The sequence below is a fragment of the Pinus tabuliformis genome, chromosome 5_1 (genome assembly GCF_031772625.1).
Source record: "Pinus tabuliformis cultivar Carrire ecotype Pingquan chromosome 5_1, CPIR1, whole genome shotgun sequence".
Taxonomy (NCBI): Eukaryota; Viridiplantae; Streptophyta; class Pinopsida; order Pinales; family Pinaceae; genus Pinus; species Pinus tabuliformis.
The window spans coordinates 945563654-945577599 of NC_142305.1; positions in this window are offsets into that span (position 1 = coordinate 945563654).

The window sequence follows — 13946 nt, forward strand, 5'->3', positions numbered from 1 at the left end:
GATATAAATGTGATCCTCAACAGATCCATCAATGTTGTTGATTGTCACAAAATCATAACCAAGCTATCTTAGTTGATGCTAAGTAGAAAAATTTACAATAAGATTATTTACTCAAAAACAAACGGTACAAGAATAATTCAATAATCTCACATTTACAATTTCAATCTTAGACGCGTTGAATAAATGCATTAGCTTAGTCACTCCAGTTGTCTTCATCTAACAAGGACGCTGGTCCTTTTAAATGCTTTTCATCCTCCTCAAGAGATACCACGGTTGGTGGAGACCATATTAGTATTTGACGATCATTACCCCCGCTATACAACTCCTGATCCTGAGGATTGAATGAACAGCAATTTATAAAGTCATAGTGTCCATGAAATGTTGAGCAAAGGCGACCACTCCACACATCATATGCCTGAATAGCTGTCAAACATGGAACAAAGACTAATGATGAATTAGGTGTGACAGCTAGTTGGGTGGCTTTGTTTGTCCTTATGCGTGTAGACTCATAGTTTACCAGTGTATTGCAACCAGATTCAACATCCCACAACCTTAATCTTGAATCTGTACCAGGATGATGTCTTTGTGTTCCAGAGCCTCTTGCCACTCCTTTGCCTAACAGCATGGAAGACTTTGTTCCATTCCCAATGGACCCCTTTTTCTGTGGTGGCCTAACTTTGGTGGAACTCAAATTACCGGAAGCCAGAGATTTAGCTTTTGTAGCAGTGCCTTCGGGTATAGGTGGACGCCTCCCAATTTGAGACTGAAACTGGTCCAGTACTCGAAAACATCCAGCTTGTCTGATGTCCCAGAGGCGTATGGCACCATCACCAATGCTTAGAGTTCGTCGTCTTGCATAGTGTCTGATTAATATAGTGACCTGCGCCTTTTGAAGAGGTGTAACACGACAACAAATAACAGTGAAGCATCGGCAACTCAATTTCAAAAAGGTCTCACGGAGATCAAGTTCCAAAGCATACGTCAAACATCTGCCATCGACAACTAATGTTGTATGATTGTCTTTTGTATTTCTATCGTCCAATGAGGTAATGAGTTGTTGTTCAACCCAATTCTTTATTTCTACTTCTGCAGAATCACCCTTTGTATCTAAACTTATAATTATTTGCCTCGTCTCTGGGCTGAGTAGACAAGCGGCGTATCCAACATTGATTGCAGTTTCTAACTTGTCCCCAGTCAAAACCCAAATTTTGATACCGGCCTCGAGCAAAGAATGAATGCACATTGCCACACCATCTTGTAACTTATCTGCAGTTGCTACGCACCCAAGCAAAATAAGTTGTTTCTCAATTAACTCAGCAACCTGATTTATCTTTTCTTCACGCTCAATTAAAGCAGATTTTGCTTGCATGAACTTTTCATTCCATGAATTGTACATATCAACATCAAGAAACCTGTAAGCAACACAAAGTGTTCTATGGCCCGCAGAAGCAAACTTTTCGAGGTAGCCCCATGTTTCAAGTGCAGTTGTACTCCTGCTGTTTTCCAATCTTTGATAAATGGCAACATCAGCACCCTTGCTATACAAAACGAGTTGACCGCTTGGATGGATACATATGATGGATTGGCGCTTCCTTGAGCTGCTAAACTCCAGGACATTCAGTATTTTGTATTCAACATCTTGTATGCAACCTGGTTCTTCAACATGTGATTCATATACAAAAATGCTTGATATAGTTCTCCTATGAAAGAAGAAACCTAATCTTTTGGCTGCTACCACGAGTGCAACTCCATTTGCTGATTCGTCATCTTTGTTTGAAGTAGACTGATCTTGGAAAGATTCAAAGCTTGTCGTGTACGAGTAATGGATGAAGGAGCGGAAGGCATTGTTGATTATTAAATTGCCAGACTTTGATTGCTGATGATGCTTTGAATTGTGCTTGTGCAGGGATAGGAGCTTGAAGTCGCTGCTGCTTTTTTTTGAAGAGCTGGAGATCAATTACATAATCTAAAACAACACATTAATGATTTCTTCTTCCAAACAGGGTTTTGAAGAAGAATCAATCTCTGACATGAGACGGAGTCTAACATCAGCTCCACTTGGGATGGCAGCTGCCGCTCCGTGGAGGTGCCAAGAACCGCAGAACTTTGGGAGAGCAGACAGTGCCTCTACCCATTGGGCAATGGAGTCATCATCAACACAACTCTTGACTTATTTTCAAACTGAAACTGAACTCAAACAATCTTCAAGCAAACTAAAACAAGATGCTGCCCTTATGGCTACTTATTTATTTACACAACCTACTCTAATCTGCTGTACAAACAATAGATCAGGTAATGCTAAAATGCCATATTAACCATTCAAGTAAACCTGATAATGAAGCCGCTTGAGAATGCTGCCACGAAGTCACAGATGCAATTGTTGGCAGCTCTTCATGCACGTACTGACCTTGGTCACGGAAAAGACAGCCTGATCTGTCAATCAAACTGAAAAACATGTCCATGTATGCCGCAATAGGATCACGGAAGTCGGACTCTGTTGGCTGCCCCAACTCTGCAATGCATACTTCCAGCTGCACACTGTCAATGTAAACGACTGTAGGCAATTCTATGATATTTTGTTTCGAATGAGGAAGGATTTCCAAGAACTTTTTAGGGTCTTGGAAATCATATGACTGAATTTGCTCGTCGAGACACTGAATCTCCTTTTCAATTCTTTCAACAATTAACTCACAGGCACCAATTTTAGCTTCAGGAGAGAACTCTGGAGATTTCAAACTTTGAAAGAAGTCACTGAAAAATTCTTCATTAATTTCAATATCCACTGACAATTCTCTAACTCCGTTTAGAGCTTCACAAAATGCAGGGTTTGCCCAATACCCTACCATTGCATGAATGGATCAGCAAGCGTTGGAATGTCTGGATCGAGTTGGAGTCGCCAGGTGAATGGTTCAGCCTGCGTAAGTGTCTGACTGCTGTCCACCATCAGCATCAGATCTGCACCTTGATTGCATGTACTGGGGTAAAATGAAAATGAAGTGTTGTATTCACAAGCTCACGGAGATTGACTGAAGCAGCGTTTATCTACTAACGCTGATGTAAAACAAGAGCGTCTTCGAAGGCTACCTGGCGTAACTTCAGGCTCCGTCTAAGCTTATGAATTAAACACATCAATGAGCAAACAATCAATTTTTTCTCCCCAGTATGGTCGCCAGTATGTTAGCACTTGAGATTTCACCTCAGGCTGAGAAAGGTAAACCTCAAGGCAACATCAAACCATTCAGCCCCGTAGCTAGCCCTACGGGGCAGGAGAAGGCTCTCTCCAGTCAATCTCGGTAGATTTTCAATTGATGAGATGACCAAATGGGTAACACTGGTATTAGGCTAGTAAACTGATTAGAATGATTGATTTGGGGTTTTTAATTAAATAACGGGGTTTTTTTGGGCTGCATGGGCAAAATCACAGCTTCAAACAGAGAAATATAATGAACAACACAGGTTGACGACTGAGGCAAGGTAGGCAAGGAATTTAGCATCAAATCTAGATTTTAAATGGGATGGCAAGACTGGTGAGGAGCTGACAAGGGCATAGAACTGAATCCTTGTCAAACAGAGGAAAACATTGAATTTAACAAACTTATAGGTAGAGCATATAATACTATGAATTCTACCTAAACATTTCATTTGCTCAATTAGAAATGATCATGAGGTGAATGAAACATAACAGTTTACATATGAGACAAAGGGAAAACTTATGCTAAATTAACATACCACATGAATCTCAGAAATCAGAGCTGTGAAATTTTCATTAAAAATCCCTCTGTCAAAGACTGTACAATGGAGCTCAGTTCTCCTCCAGCGCTCAGAAACTCTCCCCTTTCTGACTCTCTCCCTCTACAAATGATTTTGTTTTTAATATATCAAATAAACACAGCTGGGGGAAAAACAATCGACCCCAAGACCCGGCATTTGTTTTTATCATTATTAATAAAATAAACAAAAAAAAAAACAATCAGCGTTTTCCTGAAGAGAGAATAGCGCTCTTTCAACTGAAATCTGGTGAATAGGTGGCATTACAGGTGTCACTCCCTTTGCTGAAGACAAATATAGGCAAATCGAATCTTGTGAATGCCGCTTTATAGAAGAGGTCCCAATATTTGATGCCGCCACATGCGCTCTTTAAATGAATCGAATATCCACATAATTTAATGCGCGCATATCACAATTTGATTTCTGTATCTGTTGGAGTCATCTTCGGTGATTTCATGCATATCAGTGAAATCGCAATTCGAGTCAGTTAGCCTTTCCATATTGAATGGGAACACACAGGGAATCGGGCCCAGCTATCACGTCCTCCCAAATTCATATCAAGCTGCAACAAAACTTGCCAGAACTCATTCCATACAACAAAGTCAGTGCTGCAAAGATTTTCTAGTTTATCACGAGGCATAGCAATATTCATATCCCTGAGCAACTGCTGCAGAGCATCTGAACTGATAAAACCCCCTCCACCACTCTGATCATGAGCATCAAAAGCCTTCCTAATTCTTGCCTCTCGATATTCCAACTCATTTTCATTTTGCACACTGATGTCAAAAGCGAACAACACTGTGTAATGAGACTCACTTCCCACTACCCAAATTGGCCACTTTGGTCGTTTAAGATATTGGCCAACCTTGCAAAAGTTGAGTGATTCTAGAAGAGAAAGAAATCCTACTTCCACTATTGAAAGTATCCCCTTCAGATACATGCCCTCACCCAAATCCATACAGCCATCAAATACATTGGAAACTGCTTACAATCTCCTGTAAATTTACAATCTCCTGTGATGCATGTCCAAAAGGAGCAGTCACTAATGAGGGACCGGGATCATCCCGATCAGCTTGGACTGAATCCAATCCTCTTGAAAGCAGTGCCGAAAAGAGGAATAGCAATGCTCCCATGCGGCTCTGGAAAATGGGAAGCATTTCCTGAAGCCGAATCAAAAGAGCAGTTGGAGACGTTAAAATATATATTCTGAGTACTTTCTGCAGTTCCCAAGCAGAATTTATCGAAACGCCTTCCAAAGCTTTTGCAATCATCTCATTGTGCTGCCCAGCATCACCACATTCTCCAATCTGAGGGTAATTAACATTCAAAGTAGCAATAACAGCTCTGTGATTTTTTCCAGCTAACAATAATATTTCTGCCATTGCCAATACCAATGCTCTGAAATTTATCTGAAACCATATGACGAAGTCGTTGATAGTAAACTGGATCAATGAATATTTCACAAGTAAGCTCTATACCAAGGGTGCCACTGTGATGAGCTAGATATAAATGTGATCCTCAACAGATCCATCAATGTTGTTGATTGTCACAAAATCATAACCAAGCTATCTTAGTTGATGCTAAGTAGAAAAATTTACAATAAGATTATTTACTCAAAAACAAACGGTACAAGAATAATTCAATAATCTCACATTTACAATTTCAATCTTAGACGCGTTGAATAAATGCATTAGCTTAGTCACTCCAGTTGTCTTCATCTAACAAGGACGTTGGTCCTTTTAAATGCTTTTCATCCTCCTCAAGAGATACCACGGTTGGTGGAGACCATATTAGTATTTGACGATCATTACCCCCGCTATACAACTCCTGATCCTAAGGATTGAATGAACAACAATTTATAAAGTCATAGTGTCCATGAAATGTTGAGCAAAGGCGACCACTCCACACGGCGACCACTCCAAACATCATATGCCCGAATAGCTGTCAAACATGGAACAAAGACTAAAGATGAATTAGGTGTGACAGCTAGTTGGGTGGCTTTGTTTGTCCTTATGCGTGTAGACTCATAGTTTACCAGTGTATTGCAACCAGATTCAACATCCCACAACCTTAATCTTGAATCTGTACCAGGATGTTGTCTTTGTGTTCCAGAGCCTCTTGCCACTCCTTTGCCTAACAGCATGGAAGACTTTGTTCCATTCCCAATGGACCCCTTTTTCTGTGGTGGCCTAACTTTGGTGGAACTCAAATTACCGGAAGCGAGAGATTTAGTTTTTGTAGCAGTGCCTTCGGGTATAGGTGGACGCCTCCCAATTTGAGACTGAAACTGGTCCAGTACTCGAAAACATCCAGCTTGTCTGATGTCCCAGAGGCGTATGGCACCATAACCAATGCTTAGAGTTCGTCGTCTTGCATAGTGTCTGATTAATATAGTGACCTGCGCCTTTTGAAGAGGTGTAACACGACAACAAATAACAGTGAAGCATCGGCAACTCAATTTCAAAAAGGTCTCATGGAGATCAGGTTCCAAAGCATACGTCAAACATCTGCCATCGACAACTAATGTTGTATGATTGTCTTTTGTATTTCTATCGTCCAATGAGGCAATGAGTTGCTGTTCAACCCAATTCTTTATTTCTACTTCTGCAGAATCACCCTTTGTATCTAAACTTATAATTATTTCCCTCGTCTCTGGGCTGAGTAGACAAGCGGCGTATCCAACATTGATTGCTGTTTCTAACTTGTCCCCAGTCAAAACCCAAATTTTGATACCGGCCTCGAGCAAAGAATGAATGCACATTGCCACACCATCTTGTAACTTATCTGCAGTTGCTACGCACCCAAGCAAAATAAGTTGTTGCTCAATTAACTCAGCAACCTGATTTATCTTTTCTTCACGCTCAGTTAAAGCAGATTTTGCTTGCATGAACTTTTCATTCCATGAATTGTACATATCAACATCAAGAAACCTGTAAGCAACACAAAGTTTTCTATGGCCCGCGGGAGCAAACTTTTCGAGGTAGCCCCATGTTTCAAGTGCAGTTGTACTCCTGCTGTTTTCCAATCTTTGATAAATGGCAACATCAGCACCCTTGCTATACAAAACGAGTTGACCGCTTGGATGGATACATATGATGGATTGGCGCTTCCTTAAGCTGCTAAACTCCAGGACATTTAGTATTTTGTATTCAACATCTTGTATGCAACCTGGTTCTTCAACATGCGATTCATATACAAAAATGCTTGATATAGTTCTCCTATGAAAGAGGAAACCTAATCTTTTGGCTGCTACCACGAGTGCAACTCCATTTGCTGATTCGTCATCTTTGTTTGAAGTAGACTGATCTTGGAAAGATTCAAAGCTTGTCGTGTACGAGTAATGGATGAAGGAGCGGAAGGCATTGTTGATTATTAAATTGCCAGACTTTGATTGCTGATGATGCTTTGAATTGTGCTTGTGCAGGGATAGGAACTTGAAGTCGCTGCTGCTTTTTTTTGAAGAGCTGGAGATCAATTACATAATCTAAAACAACACATTAATGATTTCTTCTTCCAAACAGGGTTTTGAAGAAGAATCAATCTCTGACATGAGACGGAGTCTAACAAAGTGGATTCTCAGGTATTTGAGAGGTACCATAAATCAAGCATTATGCTTTGGTGGTTCAAACATTGCTCTACAGGGATATGTTGATGCAGATATGGCAGGTGATAGAGATAACAGGAGGAGCACCACAAAGTATGTGTTTACTGTAGGTGGAACAACTGTCAGTTTGGTTTCAAAATTGAAAAGTGTTGTTGCACTCTCAACAATGGAAGTAGAGTATGTTGCTGCTACAAAGGTTAGTAAAGAAATGATTTGGTTACAAAGGTTTCTGGATGAATTGGGTAAGAAGCAGTAGTTGGGTAGGTTATACAACGACAACCAAAGTGCCATACATCTTGCAAAGAACTCTAAATTTCATTCCAAGAATAAACATATACATCTCAAGTACCATTTCATACGGTCAGTGTTGGAAGATGGACAGTTGAAGCTGGAAAAGATACACGCTAGTCAGAATCCTGCAGATATGTTAACAAAAGTTGTAACCAGGGACAAACTGATATTCTTCTTAGATTCAATTGGTCTTCAAGTATGATGAAGAAGATGAGAAACAACCAGGTCCAAAGTGGAGTCATTGTCCAACAAATGAAGCAGCGGTGGAGTTTCTATAATCGGTCTTCAAGTGGGAGATTGTTGGGTGTGGAGCCTGATTATCTTCCTTATTTGGAGGTATCGCCACATTAGACCCCATTTTGTAATGTGGCGGCAACGCTGCCCCTAAAATGTACACCGCTAGGGGGGTCCAGGTGGGGAGGCGGGGCTGGGGTGGGGGGGCGGGGGCCGGGGGCAAGGGCGACGACAATTCTTTGGAGCCCCCCCATGGCGGGGGATTGGGGGCTATGCCCCCGAAACTAAAAATAGATGTAAAATTGCCTTGTAAAATGTTGTAATTTCATAGTCAATCTGGGTCGTTCATTAGGTAGAGATCTAATGGTAGAAGTTATGTTTAATTTAGGTTTTTTTTCCCTAGAAGGAAACTGCTCGCTACATATTAGGGAATTGTATTGCGTCTATGTAGATCTGTATCCTGAGTGAGAAAGAGAGAGGAGATTGTGTGAGAGCGAAGAGGGAATTACAACGAATCTATTGTAGGTTGTATCTCTTGAGTTTGTTGGATAATATAAAAGGAAGGACTTGATGTTTCTCCATGGACGTAGCCCAAATTGGGTGAACTACATATATCTATGTCTCTCTTGTTTTATGTTTTTTCTGTGTTTATATTTCTACAATATATTTTATGTGTTCCATTTCTATGTAATATATAATTTTCTAACAAAACTTACACTGACCAAGCCCGAGCCAAGAGCTTTCCAACTAATCCTCATAATCCTTTTTATTAATGAGTGTTATAGACATATTTGGGCACTGCAACCCCAATCACATATGTCCATAAACCAAGGGCTTCTAAACCCCTAAAAGTGTTGTTTCATACCCTAAAGGAACAAGGTCAGCTGATTACATAATTTCCCAAAATTTCTCCCTGAAAAACTGCTCAAAACTTGTCAAAACTGGACCATACAGACTGCTCCATGCTGAGGGTGCAATGCATCTCACCTGTTACATAAGGGGGGTGCGATGCATACTGAAAATCCCTTCTTTAGGGTGTGATGAGCGAGAGCAGACAAATGGCAGAAGCACTTTGCTAGGTGGAAACTCAAAGAATCTTCTAGAATCTACTCATATGACACTTGCCTCTCTGAATTCGCCCAGGGATGAGTAAGAGATCATGAAATCTCCAAGTGGAAGCAAGAGATATCAATGAAATGACACTAATCAAAATCCCAAAAGCTAACTCACTCTCCTACAAACATCTATATATGGATCCCTCATCTTAGAGATCCAAAGGCTGGAATTTTGTAATTTGTAAGGAAGTGTTGTTGGTTTCTCTTTGAAGACATTGTATTGTTGGGTGATCTTGCTTTGTATGAGGTGAAAAGGGCTTTCATGCTGGGAGGATGATGCTGGATCAGACAGCTTGGTTGTAATCATCTCTTCTACTACTTCTATCAATAAAGCTATTTGAGTTTTCCTCCATATATTTGTATATCTCTGAATCGTGTATTTGTATATGCATTTGTATGGTTAATATACATCTGATCCTATATTGTTTATGGTTATAGATCTCTATGCTTTGATGGTATTTTTGCTGCCTTGACTCTACAGGTGTTCTTTGAAGCAGGACAAGTGAGAAAGGAGTGACGAAAGCTCTATCAAGGGAGAGAGGAAACGAAAAAGGAGACCAGCTAAAGACAGAGGTTGGTACTCTCTGCTTCTCTCTCATCTATCTCTCATAAAGGAAAACACAAGTAACTTTAGTTTGTTTGTTTCTAAGATAGCTACCCATCTTAGTGGGACTAGCAGCTCTGAATGGACACTAGTTTTTCCGAAAACAATGAGGCCTCTATTTTCTTCATTTTCCATTACTTTCCTCCATTTTCCTCTTCACATGCAACCTATGACCTTCACCTTAATTTTCTCCTAATTTCATTTATTTTCATAATTAAATGTTCCAAAATGCCTTTTTGCCTTTCCAAAGTCTTAGCCATTGCCTTTGCCACTTTCCTAAGCAATAATAAACTGAATCAATACCCATTAGGATGTTTCCCCCACCATTCAGCTTGGAATACATGTCCCATAATTGTGGCCTTATATATTTTTACATGGGTTTTTAACCAGGGCTGTTACATCCTACAATGATTTCCTGTGACAATTAGAGTTATATCAAACTCTCTTAGAATCATGTTTTTCATGAATAGTCCAAGCACATTGACATCCAGTATCACCATCTACGATATTTTGTGTAGAGGAGAATCATATTGTAGGAGATAATCCTTCTTGTTGAGAGGGAGTGTTGAAAATTCAACAAGAAAAATCCTAATTTAATTTTGTCCTTGAATTAAATTAGGAATTAAATTGTAATTCCACATCTCATGACAACTTGTAATAGTTAACTAAGTTAATTCGACTTAGTTGGCTCAGTTAATTCGAGTTGGGAGTCTAACTAGAGTCATGTAGAGTGTCTACTACCTTTTAGGAGCCCTGGTTGATGTAACAACCCTGGTGAAAATTCCATGTAATAAAAGTAAATAAAGGAAAAAATAATAACCACGGTTGATGGGACACTAATTCCAAGCTGAATGTTGGGCAAGACATCCTAGTGGGTGTTCATTTGATTGTTTATGGCTAAGGAAATTGGCAAAGGCAATGGCTAAGGCTTTGGAAAGGAAAAATGGCATTTTTGGAACATTTATTTATGAAAATAATGGAAATTAGGAGAAAAAGGAGGTGAAAGGTCACAAGTTGCATGTGAGGAGGAAATTGAAGGCAAATAATAATAGAGGCCTCATTCATAAAAAGGCTTCTGAGGATCAGTTGGTAACCTTTTGTCAGTGGAATTTTGGAGCTCTCCCATTATCCTCTCTCTCTCTCACCCTTGGACACTTAGAGTTTTCTTGGATCATTTTGGCATTGGAGCAAGAAAGGAAAAGAAGGTAAGAGGAAGCAAATATCAAGTAGGGAAATGAAGGATCAAGCAACTACAACAAGATTATTTGCATGTATCGATTTTCATGTGTATTTTCCTTGCTAGATTTGGCATGCATCGCATTGCATGTGGTTCTTTTCTATCATGTCATGGATTTTTCCAGGTGTAACAAAGTTTTTGGCCTAGCCTTGCAATTTCCGGATAGCCATGGTGTGATGGGGTTCTCATGTTTTGGTTGAGTTGGATTGCTGGATGGATTTGAAGTTAAGTGGGGAGGATCTTCGAATGATAGAGCACATGGCGTAGTGGTCTCTGAACCAGACTATGGATCACAGTAAAGCCACTTGCCTAGTGGCCCCTGAGCCAGACTGTGGGTTGTGCTAAATCTAGGATTGTGTTGCCTCGTTGGGCATAGGAATCCTTTCCGGTGAATGGCAGGATATATGGTAAATCCAAGAGGTCGTTTTCTCTCTGTTGGGCCTAGTAATCTCGGGTTTGGGATATGCGGTAAATCCTGGAGAGTGGGTCTCAGTTTAGGGTCTAGTTATCTGAGTTTGGATTGCGATAAAGCCTAAGAGACTAGGAGACATGAAAATTCCTCATGGTGTAGGTGGATAAATCTGGTGGCATTCATGCTTGTTTGGCCTAGTGATCAGGTGGAGATCATGGTAAATCCTATTATGATGTGTTCATTGTGTTGGCCTAGTGATCCATGATGGATTATAGTAAAGCCTGGCTTCTATTGATGATGGTGAGGTGGTGTAGCCTCGGTACACCTTGGTTGGTTCTTTGGTTTGAGTCCCACATTCATGCTTGGAATATGGAACGAGGGTGAATGGATGAAGAGATATTTGGCTCAGCCATTTTATGGTTGGGTGGAATGTGGTAGTCCCATCTCCAGTTGGTTTATTGCATTCATTAATGAGAAATTCATTCCCTTGATTTTCATGTGTAAATGTATTGATGTATATGTTGATTTCATGGCTGATATGCTTATGATATTTCTTTCTCTATTATGATGGTTATATGTATGTTTTATGACACCAGATATGTATGGATCACAACATGTTTTTACTTGTAAATGAATGGATAATGTATCTATGGCCTAATAGATGATAATGCAGCAAATGACATGAGGGAACAATGGTTCATAACGATTCTCAGATAAGTATGAGATCCCTACACTTAATTATGTTGTTTACACCTATAGGTTACATGTTGATGATATGTTTGACGAAATGCCTGGCATGGATAGTAGGGGTCTAATTAAGGTCTTTTTCAACTTATTACTCTTGATTTGTTGTTTCCCTATTCTTTTATTGTTCCTAAGTTATCTTTACATTCTGGGCAGTGACATGGGCTCTGGGCTTGAAGAAGTGGCTCAAATCCCAGAGTCGCTAGCATAGCACTTGCAGATTTAGTCTTTGGTCACTAGCAGGTAAGCCTGTGAGATCAACTTTGGGTTTCTGGATGATCTCTTGCATATAGCATGGGAGTGATTGAGGCCTAAGATGTCTAGAACATCAATGGGACCCAGGGACAGGATGTCTAAGTGGCTGACATGTCTCCTGAGGGTTTTGTTGCTGATGTGTTCCGTCGATTCCAATTCCTTAAGGTCACATTGGAGGTCGAATCCAATCATAGTAGCCTCTCATCGCATGTTTACCCTGGATGGCATGGTTACTTGGGTAGATGTGGGAGGAGGGTGTTACAAAGTGGTATCATAGCATGGTTCACCCCTTAGACTGGATGGGTGGTGTGCGTTGGTCATGCATGCATGTTAGTTGCATGTGTGTCTCTTACACTTGCATTCCATGTACTTGTTACATTTTCTTGATCATTGATTGTGGTTGAAGTAAGGTTGTCATGGATAATTTGATGATTGATTTTGTGGAATGCATCGTCATGAGTATATGACTGGTTACATATTGATACATGTCGATTTATGTCACCTACTTACATCCTTGTATGTTAGGCTACATTCTTGTAGGGTTGATTACATGTATCAGTCTTGTAGGTTGATTACAAGAATTGATCACTTATGCTCAACTACATGCGTCTATGCGTATGTGTAGTTGATTTGACATTGCTTATGCATGTTGATGGTTGCATGTTGCAATGTGTACAATGGAGTAATGGTTGTTTTCATGCATGGGATCATATCATGCATTGTTGATATGGCCTTGCATTGATCACTGGACCCTAGAAAGAATTATGTTTATGCGTTGATGCACTTACTTGTTATATGTCTATATCCTATTATGATTATGTTATACATGTATCACACTAATTTGATGATCTTGCAGATGAGGTATCCTCCCCAAATTATTCTAAAGCGGTAGACTACATAGAATCTCCCTATGCATTAGATGAGCAGCGTGGTGCGGGGCACATTTCTGATTTGACAGATACATTGAGGAGCTTGAAGGTAGATATAAGGAGTTGTAAGGCATAAAATGACTGGATCATACAGGCACAAGAGAAGTAAGCAAAGGTCAATGCCATACTTCTTTAGAGTTTTTCAGGCTTGCAATGACAAGGGCCACTTCGGATCAACCATGGACATGAGGAGAGAACTAATGGGGCATATGGTAGTAGGTCTCCTGGTAGACACAGGTCAAATAGATCTGATACAGTGAGCGATGACAGGTTTTTGGATACTTTAGATAGGAGGGGCGATGAGTACAAGTACATTCTAGTTATGTTTTTGATAGACATCATGATCACCATCGTTATCATCCTTACAGAAGGATTGATAGGGGATACTTGCCGGATGAATTCAAGAAAGCAAAACCACCTAATTTTGATAGAGATGTGAAGAAGCTAGAAGATGCAAAGGCTTGGATACTTGGGATGAACAAATTCTTTGAGTTGCATGAGTACACAGATAAAATGAAAGCCAGAATAACTATCTTCATCTTGAAAGGTAAAGCAGATTTATGGTAGGAAGATGTTAAGCGGGTCAAGGACATTAGGACATATGAAATTGAGTTGGCGGGAGTTCAAGAGGATTTTCAGGAATAAGTACTTGTCAGAGAGGTACTATGACAGTAAGGCCAAATAATTCTATGACCTAAAGATGGGATCAATGACATATGAAGAGTACACGACCAATTTTCTGGAGATATTGAG